Raw genomic sequence first — 6,409 nt, forward strand, 5'->3', positions numbered from 1 at the left:
ACACAGCTGTATTAGTTAATCCCAGAAATAAAATAAAACAATGCAGTTGTCTAACTCTAATACTTTTAGTGGTTTGAGGAAATGCTCACAAGAAGTGATTTCAGAGACTTCAGAGTTCATTTAATTTCGATAACACACCAACAAGAAGAAGCCAGAGGAAGTACAAGTAGTTCCCTTCATGCCAATAAACAGAAATGTCTCCCATAATATTTCTGCTGGTTCTAAATGAAAAGCTGATGAAAGTTCTTGAGCTTTCTTCTTCTTCTTCTCCTTTGTATTTTATTTTAAATATTATTTATTACAATGCATTCACTTTGTAACCCGGCTGCAGCCCCTCCCTCCTCTCCTTCAAGTCCCACCTACCCTCTCTACTCCCCCTATGTCCCTCTCCTAGTCCACTGATGGGAAAGACCCTCCTATCAGACCTAGCCTATCAGGTCTCATCAGGACTAGTTGCATCATTTTCCTTTGAGGCCCGGCAAGGCTGAACCCCCAAGAGAAGATGATCAGAGAGCCTGTCACTGAGTTCATGCTAGCGGCAGGCCCTGCTCCCCTTACTAGGTAACCCATTTGGAGACTGATCTGCTATGGGCTACATCTGAGCAGGAGGTCTAGGTTATCTCCACGCATAGTCTTTGGTTGGAGTAATGGTGTCTGCAAAGACCCCTGAGCCCAGACTTTTTGTCTCCTATCTCCTCCAGGCTTTTCTGTCTCCCTGTTCTTTCATAAGATTCCCTGCACTCCACCCAAAGATTGGCTATAATCTAAGCATCTGCTTTGATAACCTCCTGGGTAGTCTTTCAGAGGCCCTCTATGGCAGGCTCCTGTCTTGTTCCCTGTCTTCTCCCTCTTCCCATGTCTATTGTGTTTGCCCATCTGAATGAAGATTGGGCATCTTTCCTAGGATCTCCTTGTTGTTTAAATTCTTTAACAGTATAGATTTTAGTATGTTTATCCCATATTACTGTATACATTCCTATGTTGAGGGACATCTAGGTTGCTTTCAGCTTTTGGCTATTACGAATAGAGCTGCTATGAACATAGTTGTTCCTGAGTTTTATTTGAAATATGTGAAGAACTCTGACTGGAGACTTGCCTTTCTTCTAATGTAAATATTAATATAAGTTACACTGTTTACCATTTTCTTTTTAAGATACTATGCTTGTACGCTTAAGTTCTGGACATTAAACAAAAGGTTTTTTTTTTAATCAAAAACTGAAATATGTTCAATTTAGCCTGAACACAAATTAAATTATTACTATAGGTCCAGGTTAACTGAAATAATTATTGACATATATATATATATATATATATATATATATATATATATATATATATATATCCAAATTTGTCTGCATTTTATTCTTGAAATTTAAATGTGGAAATGAAAGTCTCACTCTCAAGGTTCATTTTTCATCTTAAAATAAATCACATGAACCATTTCTCTTTTCAGAATTATCTTTCCCAAGAGTTGTTGAATTCTTCCTTTTAAAATGCTTCACATTAGTGAGTACCATTCCGATGAAAAAAATCCATTTGGACTTGACACTAATTTTATGCTCAGTGCATGAAACCCAACCTTGTCATTAGGTCAACACTTACTGCTGTGAATCAGATGTAACTTTTCTTTTTCTGTTTGTTTTTCTTCAGTTTGCTTCTAAGGTGCGGTTGCCCTCTCCTGTCATTTTTGTTCCCTTTTTATTCCCCTTCATACTCGTTACTTCTTGCCAACACTACACCTTCTATTTATACAGATACAGATTCCTCTAGAAAAACCACACTTGAGCTTTTTCTTTCCTTTGTTCTTTATAGTAGTAAAATAAATAAATAAATAAATAAATAAATAAAGCCTTTAATACCCAAAATATTCAGTTTGTTCAGGTTTCTGGAGAAGTGTCCTGCCGTGCTGGTCAGCAGAGGAATATGTGATAGCTTTTCCTTTTGCGTTCTCTGGCGCTAAGTTCTACGTGCCTGTTGTCTTATTTTGGAATAGAACTATATGATCAATTCATTTTACCTCCTCTTTGTTCCTGTAAATACATATTTGATCAATACTTATATTTTCTTTTTTGTTTTTATTTGTTTATTTATCTATCTATTTTTTTTTATTCATGTATTTGTTTATTACAGTTTATTAACTTTGTATGCTCACAGCCTGGTATATAAAACACTGTCATACCCACAGCTCAGGAAACAATGTAGAAGAGCAGACAGGAATAGAAAAGACAGAAGATCAAGGAGTTGGCTGTGAAATTCTGTCTTCTAACAATGTCAGAAGTTACTCCCAGAAAGTCTCCCCAGTGTGACTCCCACAAAGGAGTTGAAAGAAAGAACACATTAATAGAGATGCAAAAATAAACACCGAAAAGCCCACAGGTGTCAGCCCTAGAGAAAGAGCTATAGGCAACTGCAGGATACTGAGGAAGTAGTCTTGCTGAGCAGTCTAACGGAGGACGTCATCTCACGGAGGAGGTTATACTTGGGAATGCACGCGTGTGAGTGTGCACATGCCCATCTCTATCTCTATCTCTATCTCTATCTCTCTCTCTCTCTCTCTCTCTATCTCTATCTCTATCATCTATATCAACAGTTACTTCTTTAAAATGCCATACGTTTGAAAAACATCAAGGAACTGGGATTATGTGGGAGAATTTGGAGGGAGAAAGGGAAGTGATAAATGCTGTAATTATAATATAATCTCAAAATATCAAGAATATCAAAAAAAAAGAAGTTGCTGACCTGATTTTTAAAAAAAAAGTTTTAAAAGAATTTAACTACATTTTTTCTTCATTACAGAGAAATCAGTTGAAGAGTGTCTAGAAAAGGAAAAGAGTATGAAACGGAAATGATTATGCAGAACATCATTTAGGAACTACAAATGTGATCGTATTTTCCATCATCCTTGAAAGCTATACTTAAACCAAATTATTAAAGGTCAAACATTCAAAGGACAGAATAAAATGGTGTCACCAGTGCTCCAGCTATTGTGTCTCCTTAAGTTTGAACAATCTCAGTCTCTTTATTCGTACTTTCCTGCACATTCTCATGAGACCGGTAGAACATTTGCACTTATGTAGTTAATAGTGAAGATGAATTATGTGAGCATTTTTATATTATTTAATATATCCATTTGAAAAATTTAATCAAGCCCAGTTATAAGTCTCCCTACCTTCACAAATTGTATAACACAATCGTCTTATTCTCTATTGTCTTTGGAATGTGTTATTTTTCCTTTTATTGAAAATAGTTTTTTTCTGACATAATGCATCCCAATTATGGTTTCTCTTACTCTCAGTTCCTGTCCATGTTTCCTCCCACCTTAAAAATAAGCAATGATTCACAAATATCCATGTCAACTTTTCACAGGGGCAATAATACCCTTATCTGCATCATTCTAATTTTAGTATATGTCAAAATTAAACAAGAATGTTATATTATTTTTAATTTTTATTTGTACAACCATAATGCTAATTTCTGTAGGGACTATCCATTCCTTTTCTATTAAAACAAACAAACAAACAAACAAACAAACAAGTTACTTTGTCATTTCCACTAATGTAAAAACTTAGCAATTCTCCTCCCTTTGTTTTATTTATTATTTTTAGAGCATAGTTGATTTTAACAATTAAATGTTCTAAAATCTAAAATATTTGGATTTGCTAATATTTTATTCTGTTTATCGTGGTTTGTATTAATATTTACTGTTTTTTTTATTCTGATAGTTTGAATTTTTTTTCTATTGATTGATCTCCTCTAGGATATTTTTCTTGTAAGAATGTTTTAGTTTGAAATGCATTTGGTTAGTACATTGAGAGGCTGTTAACATCTTTATGTTACTTTATTTCTGAAACTAACTTTTACCATTCATACTTTTTAATATGTGACTGGTTTGAAAAAATCTTGGGAAAATGGTCATAAATTGAGATAATACTTTTTGAATATTTTCATCTCTCAAACCATTCACTAATTGCAGTTGCTGAAGTTGTTAAAATGGTTAGATGTAACAAGAAGAGGGTGAGTGTGATTTTTTAAACTTTTTTTAATTTTTTATTAATTACACTTTATTCATTTTGTATCCCCCCATAAGCCCCTCCCTCTTGCCCTTCCAATCCCACCCTCCCTCCCGTTTCTGCATGCATGCCTCTCCCCAAGTCCACTGATAGGGGAGGTTCTCCTCTCCTTTCTGATCTTAGTCTATCAGTTCTCGTCAAAGGTGGCTGCATTGTCCTCTTCTGTGGCCTGGTAGTGTGATTTTTTTTAATTGTTTGTTTTATTTACTTATAATTATTTTCTTACAGTTTATTCATTACATATCCTGTTGAAAATCCTCCCTCAACTCCTCCCAGTCCCACCCTGCCTCCTTCTACCACCCCCTGTTCCTTTCCCTTAGTCCTCTGAATGAGAGCATCTGCTGTGCTCATCAAGTCTCATCAGGACTGCCTGGATGCACTTCCTCTGTTGCCCGACAAGGCCACATTACCAGGGGCAAATGGTCAATGAACAGGCAACTGAGTTCATGACAGAGGTAACCACTGCTCCCATTTCTCAGGGACCCACATGGAGACTGATCTGCCTATATGAGCAGTGGTCTAATTTCTCTCCGTGTATGGTTTTTGGTTGGTCTCTGCAGGACCCATTCAGTTCTTAGGGTTGTTTGTCTCCTTGTGGCACTCTTGTCTCCTCTGTGTCGTTCTATCTCTCCCTTCTTCCATAAGACTCTCTGTGCTCTGTCCAAAGTTTGGCTGTGATCATCATCATCTGCACTGTTGGGTGGAGCCTTTTAGAGGACCCTCTATATTTGGCTCCCATCCTGTTCCCTCCCTTCCAACTCTTCTGGTGTCTATACTGTTTGCTATTCTGAATGAGATTTAAGCATCATCCCTAGGGTCCTCTTTGTTGTTTAGCTTCTATGGCTACCCTATATTATCTGGCTTATATCTACTTATAAGTGAGTATATACCACGTGTGTCTTTCTGCTTCTAGGATACCACACCAAGGATGATCTTTTCTAGTTCCTACAATTTGCCTGCAAATTTCAGGACTTCCTTTTTTTTTTTTTAACAGCTGATTGGTATTCCATTGTGTAAATGTGCCAAAATTTCTGTATCCATGCCTTTGTTGAGGGACATCTAAGGTGTTTTTCAGATTCTAGCTATTACAAATAAAGCTGCTATGAATATAGCTGAGCAAAATGACAGCCTACAGACTGGGAAAAGATCTTAACTAACCCTACATACAATAGAGGTCTAATATCCAGAATATCTTAAGAACTCAAGAGATTAGACACTAACAAACCAATTCAAAATCAATTTAATCAATTTTAAAAATGGGGACAGAGCTAAGCAGGGAATTCTCAAAACAGGAGTAGTGAATGGCAAGGAAACACCTAAAGAAATACTCAATATCCTTCATTATCAGGGAAATGAAAAGCAAAACTACTCTGAGATTCCATCTCACACCCATCAGAATAGCTAAGATCAAAAATTCAATGACAGCACATGCTGGAAAGTGTGTGGAGAAAGGGGAACTCTGCTCCATTGCTGGTGAGAGTGAAAACTTGTACAACCACTTTGGAAATCAACCTGGCACTTTCACAGATAATTTGAGATAGTACTACCTCAAGATCCAGCTATACCACTTCTGGGCATATACCCAAAAGATGCCTCACCATTCACTAAGAGTAATTTCCTAGATTTCTTTTTCATACAGACACAAAAGCCTTTGACTTTTCTTTACAACTCATTCATGTATTAGTCAATTTAGTATCAAGGTAAATTTACTGATCAAACTCCTAGTAAGGCATTTAATATACAATTCTTCATATTAAAGATTCAAAATTAAGAATACTATTTTTTAAAAGTTTATAAATTTTGTGATTTTCTTCAAATAGTTTTTATTTAGCAATACTTACCTCTAATCAAACATGGTATGAATGTCAAAGACATCAGATGTATGGCTGTAGACAAATTACTATCTTGTAAAATCTAGGAAATTTCTTAGATTTCAATATTTTTGTTCTCACAAGGCTTCTGTGTTCTCTAAATTCATTTTTTCTCATTTTCATTGTACATTTCCTGAACTGCCTATCTCACTCAAGGTTAAGATTCTCTGAGGCAGCATTTCCATTGCCTTCTTTTTTTACTTCTTCAATATGTTCCTTTTGTTATTTCTACATTGCATTATTTTGTCAAATTTTAAAATAAAATATTTTAGCTTTAGGTTTTTTTTAAACATTCCGTCTTCTGGAAATTGAAGTTGGTATCTTGGAAATACAAGATGCTCAGTTGTAACCGTTCATAATTTTAGAGCTTCTAAGTTTAAAAAAAATCTGTATTTTATTATTTTCATTTATAAATTTAATTATTTTGCAAACATCAATTTTAAAGAAAATGAAAATTAGCTGGTTTAG

General features: G+C 35.3%; 1 pseudogene; it reads right to left on the reverse strand.

Annotated features, from left to right (window-relative positions):
• Positions 1 to 3,321: 3,321 nt before the first annotated feature.
• On the reverse strand, positions 3,322 to 3,422 carry LOC129679055 (U6 spliceosomal RNA; annotated as a pseudogene).
• Between the last annotated feature and the right edge of the window lie 2,987 nt (positions 3,423 to 6,409).

The sequence above is a fragment of the Psammomys obesus genome, unplaced genomic scaffold (genome assembly GCF_907164565.1).
Source record: "Psammomys obesus unplaced genomic scaffold, mPsaObe1.curated_primary_1811, whole genome shotgun sequence".
NCBI classification, from domain to species: domain Eukaryota; kingdom Metazoa; phylum Chordata; class Mammalia; order Rodentia; family Muridae; genus Psammomys; species Psammomys obesus.